General features: G+C 45.0%; 1 protein-coding gene across 2 annotated transcripts in view; it reads right to left on the reverse strand.

The window, feature by feature from the left end:
* Positions 1-6,829, reverse strand: part of LOC121569654 (junction plakoglobin) — a 78,176-nt gene extending 71,347 nt beyond the window's left edge. Inside the window, exon 1 of one of the 2 annotated variants that reach the window (XM_041880791.2) lies at positions 6,701-6,829. The gene's annotated coding sequence lies outside the window, so the exon portion shown is untranslated. Of the gene's footprint in view, positions 1-6,513; positions 6,615-6,700 lie in introns of those variants that run through there. The other variant, XM_041880792.2, reaches the window with a different exon arrangement.
* Positions 6,830-11,828: the final 4,999 nt, after the last annotated feature.

An 11,828-nucleotide genomic window follows, 5' to 3' on the forward strand; every position in this document is an offset into this window, starting at 1 on the left:
CCAGAACGGTAAGGCAGACGCCCTGTCCCGGCGATATGACACAGAGGAGAGGTCCATTGAGCCCACTCCCATACTGCCGGAGTCTTGTCTGGTGGCACCGGTGGTGTGGGAGGTTGATGCGGAAATCGAGCGGGCGTTACGCACCGACCCTACTCCTCCAGAGTGTCCGGTGGGGCGGACGTACGTTCCGCTCGAGATTCGTGATCGTCTCATATATTGGGCTCATACGTCACCCTCCTCTGGACACCCTGGTATTGGCCGGACAGTGCACTGCCTTAGTGAAAAGTACTGGTGGCCAACATTGGCTAAGGACGTGAGGGTTTATGTCTCCTCCTGCTCGGTGTGCGCTCAGTGTAAGGCGCCTAGACACCTGCCCAGGCGGAGGTTACAACCCCTACCTGTTCCACAACGGCCGTGGTCTCACCTCTCGGTAGACTTTGTCACGGACCTTCCCCCCTCCCAGGGGAATACCACCATTCTGGTCGTTGTGGATCGGTTCTCTAAAGCCTGTCGTCTCATCCCAATGCCGGGTCTCCCTACTGCCCTACAGACTGCTGAGGCTTTGTTTACCCACGTCTTCCGGCACTACGGGGTACCCGAGGATATAGTGTCTGATCGGGGTCCCCAATTCACCTCTAGAGTCTGGAGGGCATTCATGGAACGCTTGGGGGTCTCGGTTAGCCTTACCTCGGGTTTCCACCCTGAGAGTAATGGGCAGGTGGAGAGAGTGAACCAGGATGTGGGTAGGTTTCTGAGATCATATTGCCAGGACCGGCAGGAGGAGTGGTCGGGGTATATCCCCTGGGCGGAGATTGCCCAGAACTCTCTTCGCCATTCCTCTACTAATCTGACCCCTTTCCAGTGTGTGTTGGGGTATCAGCCGGTTCTGGCACCATGGCATCAGAGCCAGATCGAGGCTCCTGCGGTGGATGAGTGGTTTCGGCGCTCGGAGGAGACATGGAACGCTGCGCATGTACATCTGCAGCGGGCTATCCGTAGGCAGAAGGCGAGCACCGATCTCCACCGCAGTGAGGGTCCAGTGTACGCACCTGGAGATCGAGTCTGGCTCTCGACTCAAAACCTGCCCCTTCGCCTGCCCTGCCGGAAGCTGGGTCGGCGGTTTGTGGGGCCATTTAAAGTCCTGAGGAGATTGAACGAGGTATGTTACAGGTTACAACTACCTAATGATTATCACATTAACCCCTCGTTCCATGTGTCTCTCCTCAGGCCGGTGGTAGCTGGTCCACTCCAGGACAGTGAGATACGGGAGACTCCTCCGCCCCCACTGGACATCGAGGGGGCTCCGGCGTACTCAGTCCGGTCCATCGTGGATTCGAGACGTCGGATGGGATTTCTGCAGTATCTCGTGGAGTGGGAGGGGTACGGTCCGGAGGAACGGTGCTGGGTGCCTAGGAGGGACATTTTAGATCCCTCCCTCCTGACGGAGTTCCACCAGAGTCATCCTACGCGCCCTGCTCCGCGTCCTCCTGGCCGTCCCCGAGGCCGGGGTCAGCGCACGGCTGGAGCCGCGCGTCAAGGGGGGGGTACTGTCACGGATGCCGCCGAGGCTGCTCCTCCTCCTTGCTCGGGCAGGCTTCGGCGTTCGTCGTCCCCGGAGTACTAGCTACTACCACTTGATGTTTTCGATGTTTGTTTTGTCATGTCTAGTTGGTGCACCTGTTTCGTATTCTGTATTGATTATGTCACCTATAAGTTCCCCTGTGTTATGTTTGCATTTTGTGTGTTATTGTCCGCTTGTCTTGAATGTATTGGTTCGGTACCTTGGCTATTCGTGCTGTTTTACGCACCCCACGTATTTGTTCGCCTCTAGTGTTTCGAGGCCGTTTATTTTGTGTGCATATAGAGTTCGTTAGTAAAGTCGTCTTGACTTATCCTCTGTGTCCTGCGCTTGACTTCACCACCGCATCCACATCAGCACTCTTGACAAATAGATAGTTTCAACGGTATTGAAAAACCATCCCGTGGCTTTCCCCTAACCCTAACCTTAACCCTTTAACCTAACTCCTAAACTTAACCCTAACCTTAACCGCTAACCCTAACCCCTAGCCTAGTTAACGTTAGCCAGATAGCTAAAGTGAGCCACCTAGCCAGAATTCGTAACATATAATACGTTTAGCAAATTCTTAACATATTGTACATTTAGCAAATTCGTAACATATCATACGAATTGCAATTCGTTACATTCGTAACATATCATACGAAATGGGTGATGGACATCCACAAATTAATACATACCATACGAAACGTAACATATCGTACTAAATGAAGTGTCTCAGATTTAACCAAAGTGCTCCGAGCAGAGTTGCCATGTCCGTAGTTTTCCCGCAAGTGGGCTACTTTGAAAAATGATGTCGCGGGTGAAAATGTATTGGTCATAGGTCGCGGGTTTTTGGGCAACTTCTACTTGCACCGCGGCCGCCATGACATTTCTCTTTTAAAAAATACAAATCTATTTCATTGTGACCTGCTGCTGCTGACTATCAGGCAATGAGGCAGGGGTGTGTGTGTGTGTTGAGAGAGCACTGCAGCATGTCCACTATTGGCTGAGTCACGTGAGTGAGAGTTGACAGAGCAGCACACGCGCATACTGTGACAACTTTTTAGCAGTTGTAGGTAGGCTATTTAACTTGTCATTATACGCAAGTGGAAATTTGAAATGAAAATTATGGAACTCCCTGGTGTGCTTCTGTTATTGGGAAAAGTCCTCAATGAAACTGACATTAAATGTGGAGAATGATCCATTTGCATCTGTTGGCCATCAAGTAGCCTATTAATGTATATGCTATTGTAGGCTACCATTTGATACAATAAATATGTTGAAATTACTATATTACTGGAATCATTGAAAATCAATTTGTGCCACTTGTGTAACCTACCTGGAGCTGCCAAACAAATGTAATAAATAGCCTATAACTTCAGTGTATTGTTGTTGTAGCCTTGTGTTATTATGCAATTATTAATGGCCATGTTTAGTTAATTAAATTGGAAGTTATCAAAGCTCTATCGCAATTACCAATCAGTTGTTCGAACGCATTAGATTGACTGTAACTTTCAGTCAGATTAGGCTACAGGTAAAAAAATACAAATAAACAAACACTGGCTGTTGTTGACAAGCATATTCAGTTCATATACATATTATTAGTACAGTGGGGGAAAAAAGTATTTAGTCAGCCACCAATTGTGCAAGTTCTCCCACTTAAAAAGATGAGAGAGGCCTGTAATTTTCATCATAGGTACACGTCAACTATGACAGACAAATTGAGAAAAAAAAATATTTGCAAATTATGGTGGAAAATAAGTATTTGGTCACCTACAAACAAGCAAGACTTCTGGCTCTCACAGACCTGTAACTTCTTCTTTAAGAGGCTCCTCTGTCCTCCACTCGTTACCTGTATTAATGGCACCTGTTTGAACTTGTTATCAGTATAAAAGACACCTGTCCACAACCTCAAACAGTCACACTCCAAACTCCACTATGGCCAAGACCAAAGAGCTGTCAAAGGACACCAGAAACAAAATTGTAGACCTGCACCAGGCTGGGAAGACTGAATCTGCAATAGGTAAGCAGCTTGGTTTAAAGAAATCAACTGTGGGAGCAATTATTAGGAAATGGAAGACATACAAGACCACTGATAATCTCCCTCGATCTGGGGCTCCACGCAAGATCTCACCCCGTGGGGTCAAAATGAACCAGAACCACACGGGGGGACCTAGTGAATGACCTGCAGAGAGCTGGGACCAAAGTAACAAAGCCTACCATCAGTAACACACTACGCCGCCTGGGACTCAAATCCTGCAGTGCCAGACGTGTCCCCCTGCTTAAGCCAGTACATGTCCAGGCCCATCTGAAGTTTGCTAGAGTGCATTTGGATGATCCAGAAGAGGATTGGGAGAATGTCATATGGTCAGATGAAACCAAAATAGAACTTTTTGGTAAAAACTCAACTCGTCGTGTTTGGAGGACAAAGAATGCTGAGTTGCATCCAAAGAACACCATACCTACTGTGAAGCATGGGGGTGGAAACATCATGCTTTGGGTCTGTTTTTTCTGCAAAGGGACCAGGACGACTGATCCGTGTAAAGGAAAGAATGAATGGGGCCATGTATCGTGAGATTTTGAGGGAAAACCTCCTTCCATCAGCAAGGGCATTGAAGATGAAACGTGGCTGGGTCTTTCAGCATGACAATGATCCCAAACACACCACCCGGGCAACAAAGGAGTGGCTTCGTAAGAAGCATTTCAAGGTCCTGGAGTGGCCTAGCCAGTCTCCAGATCTCAACCCCATAGAAAATCTTTGGAGGGAGTTGAAAGTCCATGTTGCCCAGCGACAGCCCCAAAACATCACTGCTCTAGAGGAGATCTGCATGGAGGAATGGGCCAAAATACCAGCAACAGTGTGTGAAAACCTTGTGAAGACTTACAGAAAACGTTTGACCTGTGTCATTGCCAACAAAGGGTATATAACAAAGTATTGAGAAACTTTTGTTATTGACCAAATACTTATTTTCCACCATAATTTGCAAATAAATTCATTAAAAATCCTACAATGTGATTTTCTGGAGAAAAAAAATCTAATTTTGTCTGTCATAGTTGACGTGTACCTATGATGAAAATTACAGGCCTCGCTCATCTTTTTAAGTGGGAGAACTTGCACAATTGGTGGCTGACTAAATACTTTTTTCCCCCACTGTATTTAATTCAGTGATTGAAATGATGACCCCATCCTCAGTAGTCTATTCCAGCAGGCTATTGGGAAACAAGCACTTCTTACCTCGAAATCGCCTCACTATTCATGTTGAATAAATTAGTCTGTTAATTTGAACTAAGCAAGCTGCTAAACAGTTCAGTTAACATCTTGCCTACATCTTACTTCGTGGTCCTCTGTAGCTCAGCTGGTAGAGCACGGCGCTTGTAACGCCAAGGTAGTGGGTTCGATCCCTGGGACCACCCATACACAAAAATGTATGCACGCATGACTGTAAGTCGCTTTGGATAAAAGCGTCTGCTAAATGGCATAATATTATTTATTTATCTTGCCTAGGTTACTGTAGACTATCTGAAATAAGATGTAGGCCAGCTGCATCTATCTAAGCAAACCATTGGCAAAGTTGAATTAAAATCATAAACCCAGATTTTAGTCTGTAGCCTATGCCTATTGAAATGACAAGTCAATCTCGTAAATCGGCCATTTAGAACTGTTTGTAGTCTTAACATCTGGTTTGTGGTATATGGCCAATATACCAAGTCTAACGGCTGTATCCAGGCACTGCGTTGCATCATGCTTAAGAACAGCCCTTAGCCGTGGTATATTGGCCATATACCATAACCCCTTGAGCCTTATTGCTTAATCATAGCAGTCAAACAAGTTAAATCGACATCCATTGATGGAAAATGATCTGGCGAGTTTACGGCCCATTTATATTTTCGCTTGCTACATATTCAAATTTGTTTATTACATTTGCAAGAATTATTATTTTGATGAGAACCGAATTTTGCTTCTAATGTCGTTACAAATTACGTCGATATTCCTCTTAATTGGCTCAATAACGTTATGGTAAAAGGGTTTATAAATGGGCTAGTTTACAGGCTTTTTGGGTGGGTTTTGAGTGGTCATTGGGCTAGAAATTTTAGCAAGACCTGACAACCCTGGCTCCGAAACAGAAAGTTAAACATTGATTTTCACTGACTGCAAGAACTAAAATCCCTTTTACAAGTAGCCTAGGCTACAATTAGGAAACATGACTGACGCTCACCATGAGTCCTCGTGTGAGAGAATTTGATATAAGTGTGGCACTTATGGGACTCACTCACGTATCTATTTTCACAACGAACCCCACTACAAAACAACTTCTACTGTAATTGTAATTACCGTGACTGCATCCTCCGGGTACCACGGTAACACTGTAGCATATGGTAACACTGAGCATATTGCAATAACCACACAAATATTTGGTGACTTGACAACAGGGTGAGTTTCATGTTTTAGAATGACCTAAAACAATAGTCTAGGCTACTTATACCAAACTAGTCATGCCTAGGCTATTCTACTCGCATGCATCCCTATTTTGAGATAGAGGTGCATGCACCGTTATTCCTGAGTTCCTATCAATAAACAGTCAAGTTTCTCCTAGCCCAGTCACTCGCACCGACACCGATGGGTTGCTGCCTACACCCATGTCACAGCCAAAGAATGTCGATTCAAAAGCAACAGCAACATTGCAGAAGTGTGAGACAATTCTGGTAACAACTATTTAGCTCAGTGCGTAGCCTATTTGACCGAAACAAAATGTCCCACATCTGGCAAGACTGAAACGCTCATCTGCTACATAGGAATGAATGTCAGGAAGGTTGGCTGGCTACATTCACGGACACAATAAAAAATGCCAGACAAACACGACACAGAGGGAGCATATCAGTCTCAGTAGCTGGTAAGGAATGCCACTTGGTATTGATAATGCTATAAACTACATCTGATCAATAGGCTACCATACCTATTCACAACGCATCACAGCATCTTGTTGGAGAAAACACTGTTGCTCGAATATCTTTGATCGGAACAGAGAACATTCGCTTTCCGAACACTACAAAACATGACATGATCTCAAATAAACTCCACTAGGTTACAGCATGCGACTGAAGCGACGCCCACGAGCGCCAATGTGTTGACAGGTTGGTTACCTTGCGCAATTAAATCGCCGGTTCCAAGACCTCCTTGCGCGCAGCACTCCGAGTACAAACTTTTCTTAAATCCCGTGTTTGCCTGCTCGTTCTGGAGCCCTCAGTTCCAAGCAAGTCCGGAATGTGTTGAGCAACGGTTCAGTGACAACGTCAATTTCGTGGAGTCTCCACCCATCGCACCAAGAGAGACCCAATAGGCGGGTCGTTGAAACGGTCATTGGCTAAATCAACAAATAGAGTGTTATTACAAAGTAATTGAAAAGGATGTGCAATATCGGTAACAATTTGCAATGAATTCTGTCGTGAGGAATAGCCTAAATATGTCCTCTCCTTTATGTTTCTCCCTACGCAATTATGAAATAGATTGTGGTACATCATGAGGAATAACTATCATCAAGAGACATTCAAGAACAATTTAAAAACAAAATATCTAATATGAAATTCACCAAATTGAATAATTCCTGCTTGTTTTCAATCTAAGCAGAAAAGCCTACATTGACATTTCTGCTTTCCTATCACCCATACATATCCAGAACCTGCCACCATAATTACAACCAAATGAAATATGTGGGCAATATCATTTAACTCTTCCTCTCTTATGTAAATCGAATCTAATTAAACTTTCAGTGCCCTCATTAGAGAGTTATGACCAAAATAATCCCTCTTAACTCCTATACTCAGCCAGCCTCTCCACTTGAAGATTGGGATGTGTGATTGTCACTAAGGAAACAGAGAAGCATTGTGAAAGTAATTAATCAATGTGTGCCTTATACAGAATGTGCCTTGTAAGTGTGTGTGGTGGCCTCCCGAGTGGCACAGCGGTCTAAGGCACTGAATCGCAGTGCTTGAGGCATTACTACAGACCTGGGTTCGTTCCCAGGCTGTGTCACAACCGTCCGTGACCTGTAGTCCCACAGGGCAGCGCACAATTGTCTGGGTTAGGGGAGGGTTTGGCCCGGGGGGCTTTACTTGAATCATCGCGCTCTAGCGTCTCCTTGTGGCGGGCCGGGCGCCTGCAGGCTGACTTTGTTCGTCAGTTGAACGGTGTTTCCTACGACACATTGGTGCTTCCGGGTTAAGCTGGCGGGTGTTAAGGAGCGTGGTTTGGCGGGTCATGTTTCAGAAGACGCATGACTCGACCTTCGCCTCTCCCGAGCTCGTTGGGGAGTTGCAGTGATGAGACAAGATTGCAATTGGATATCATGAAATTGGGGAGAAAAAGGGGCTAAAAAATATATATACAGTTGAAGTTGGAAGTTTACATACACTTAGGTTGGAGTCATTAAAACTCGTTTTTCAACCACTCCACAAATGTCTTGTTAACAAACTATAGTTTTGGCAAGTCGGTTAGGACATCTACTTTGTGCATGACACAAGTAATCTTTCCAACAATTGTTTACAGACAGATTATTTCACTTATAATTCACTGTATCACAATTCCAGTGGGTCAGAAGGTTACATACACTAAGTCGACTGTGCCTTTAAACAGCTTGGAAAATTCCAGAAAATGATGTCATGGCTTTAGAAGCTTAATTTGAGTCAATTGGAGGTGTACCTGTGGATGTATTTCAAGGCCTACCTTCAAACTCAGTGCCTCTTTGCTTGACATCATGGGAAAATCTAAAGAAATCAGCCAAGACCTCAGAAAATGTTTTGTAGGCCTCCACAAGTCTGGTTCATCCTTGGGAGCAATTTCCAAACGCCTGAAGGTACCACGTTCATCTGTACAAACAATAGTACGCAAGTATAAACACCATTGGACCACGCAGCAGTCATACCGCTCAGGAAGGAGACGCGTTCTGTCTCCTAGAGACGTACTTTGGTGCGAAAAGTGCAAATCAATCCCAGAACAACAGCAAAGGACCTTGTGAAGATGCTGGAGGAAACAGGTACAAAATTATCTATATCCACAGTAAAACGAGTCCTATATCGACATAACATGAAAGGCCGCTCAGCAAGGAAGAAGCCACTGCTCCAAAACCGCCATAAATAAGCCAGCCTACGGTTTGCAACTGCACATGGGGACAAAGATCATACTTTTTGGAGAAATGTCCTTTGGTCTGATTAAACAAAAATATAACTGTTTGGCCATAATGACCATCATTATGTTTGGAGGAAAAAGGGGGTCGCTTGCAAGCCAAAGAACACCATCCCAACCGTGAAGCACGGGGGTGGCAGCATCAGGCTGTGGGGGTGCTTTGCTGCAGGAGGGACTGGTGCACTTCACAAAATAGATGGCATCATGAGGAAGGAAAATCATGTGGATATATTGAAGCAACATCTCAAGACATCAGTCAGGAAGTTAAAGCTTGTTCGCAAATGGGTCTTCCAAATGGACAACGACCCCAAGCATACTTCAAAGTTGTGGCAAAATGGCTTAAGGACAACAAAGTCAAGGTATTGGAGTGGCCATCACAAAGACCTGACCTCAATCCTATAGAACATTTGTGGGCAGAACTGAAAAAGTGTGTGCGAGCAAGGTGCCCTACAAACCTGACTCAGTTAAACCAGCTCTGTCAGGAGGAATGGGCCAAAATTCACCCACCTTATTGTGGGAAGCTTGTGGAAGGCTACCCGAAACGTTTGACCCAAGTTAAACAATTTAAAGGCAATGCTACCAAATACTAATAGAGTGTATGTAAACTTCTGACCCACTGGGAATGTGATGAAAGAAATAAAAGCTGAAATAAATCATTCTCTCTACTATTATTCTGACATTTCACATTCTTAAAATAAAGTGGTGATCCTAACTGACCTAAGACAGGGAATTTTTACTAGTATTAAATGTCAGGAATTGTGAAAAACTGAGTTTAAATGTATTTGGCTAAGGTGTATGTAAACATCCGACTTCAACTGTATATCTGTGTATGTGTGCATGTGTATGCGTAGGTTAAGAGAGCTCAGATGGGTCGGTCTAGGCCAGGGACACCCAATGTCAGTCTAACCTGTCTTTCTGCAATCGCCGTCATACTCCATGTATGTGTTCCTGTCCTGTGTTCCACATCATTGACCAGAGCATTTACTGTACACTGAAAAACGCTTAGGGCCTAACCAACTGGACCACAAACCACCAGCTCACCAAACAAGGCAGAATGTGTAAAAGAAAAACAACACTGTCTCTGTTCTCTATGACGGCTATATCTAAGAGGTTGGATTCAGTCCTCTCCTGACCTGACACTTCTTCACATGGCGTACGAGTAACCATTCAGTTTGCCTATCAGGCATCTGGTATGACATCTGGACATATTTCTGAAAACATGACAACACATGTATGAGATCTAGTCACAAAACGACCATGAATCAATCGTTATTTCCGACAAGAGTCTTTTGTGTGGCTAATATGAAGAAGAATAGTTGAATTAGAAGAATAAGAGGTTTGCAGGCTACTGTACTGGAAGGGAAATCCACAATCTGTGAGAACATATACTACAGGACCAATGTATGTGGACACCTGCTCGTCGAACATCTCATTCCAAAATCATGGGCATTAATATGGAGTTGGTCCCCCCTTTGCTGCTATAATAGCCTTCACTTTTCTGGGAAGGCTTTCCACTAGATCAGGGCTGCCCAACCCTCTACCTGGAGATCTACCGTCCTGTGGGTTTTCCATCCAACCCTAATTTAACACACCTGATTCTATTTATTAGCTGCTCAACAAGACCTTAACTAGCTGAATCAGATATGCTAAATTAGGGTTGGACTGAAAACCTACAGGACAGTAGATCTCCATGAAGAGGGTTGGGCAGCCCTGCACTAGATGTTGGAACATTGCTGTGGGGACTTGCTTCCATTCAGCCACAAGAGCATTAGTGAGGTCGGGCACTGATGTTGGGCGATTTGGCCTTACTTGCAGTCGGCGTTCCAATTCGATGGGGTTGAGGTCTGGGTTCTGTGCAGACCAATCAAGTTCCTCCACTCCGATCTCGACAAACCATATCTGTATGGACCTCGCTTTTTGCATGTTGAAACAGGAAAGGGCCTTCCCCAAACGGTTGCCACAAAGTTGGAAGCACAGAATCATCTAGAATGTCATTGTCTGCTGTACCGTTAAGATTTCCCTTCACTGGAGCTAAAGGGCCTAGTCCGAACCATGAAAAACCGCCCCAGACCATTATTCCTCCTCCACCAAACTTTACAGTTGGCACTATGCATTAGGGCAGGTAGCTTTCTCATGTCATCCGCCAAACCCAGATTCATCCGTCGGACTGCCATCACTCCAGAGAACGCGTTTCCACTTGTAGTGTCTAAACAGTTTATGACTTTGCTGATGTTTGCAAATGGTGTGTTAGAGGAAGTCTGTTATGTGGCATCCTGGGATTGGTTTATGGGAAAACACCCATATTATGTTATATAGGGCATAGGATATAAATACCATGGTTGAAACAAAGGACGAGGAGGAACAACATATTAGAGATTGGGTCAGTTGTTCTCCAGATGTCTGTAAATTGGCGCTGAAATCTTTGGTATAATAAACTATTATAATCAAGGACAGTGTCAGCGGAGTTCTTGTCCTCACAGCATAATTAGCATCGTTATTTAGATACCACACACTGCTCCAGAGTCCAATGGCGGTGAGCTTTACACCACTGCAGCCGACGCTTGGCATTGCACATGGGGAACTTAGGCTTGTGTGCGGCTGCTCAGCCATGGAACCCACTTCATGAAGCTCCCGACGAACAATTGTTGTACTGATGTTGCTTCCAGAGGTAGTTTGGAACTCGGTAGTGAGTGTTGCAACCGAGGACAGACGATTTTTACATGCTACATGCTTCAGCACTTGGCGGTCCCGTTCTGTGAGTTTATGTGGCCTACCATTTTGTGGCTGAGCCGTTGTTGCTCCTAGACGTTTCCACTTCACAATAACAGCACTTACAGTTGACCAGGGCAGCTCTAGCAGGGCAGAAATTTGATGAACTGACTTGTTGGAAAGGTGGCATCCAATGACTGTGCCACGTTGAAATTCACTGAGCTCTTCAGTAAGGCCATTCTACTGCCAATGTTTGTCTATGGAGATTGCATGGTGGTGTGCTCAATTTTATATACCTGTCTGCAACTGGTGTGGCTGAAATAGCCGAATCCACTCATTTGAAGGGGTGTCCACATACTTTTGTATATATAGTGTATTTGT

The sequence above is a fragment of the Coregonus clupeaformis genome, chromosome 7 (assembly GCF_020615455.1).
Source record: "Coregonus clupeaformis isolate EN_2021a chromosome 7, ASM2061545v1, whole genome shotgun sequence".
Classification (NCBI taxonomy): domain Eukaryota; kingdom Metazoa; phylum Chordata; class Actinopteri; order Salmoniformes; family Salmonidae; genus Coregonus; species Coregonus clupeaformis.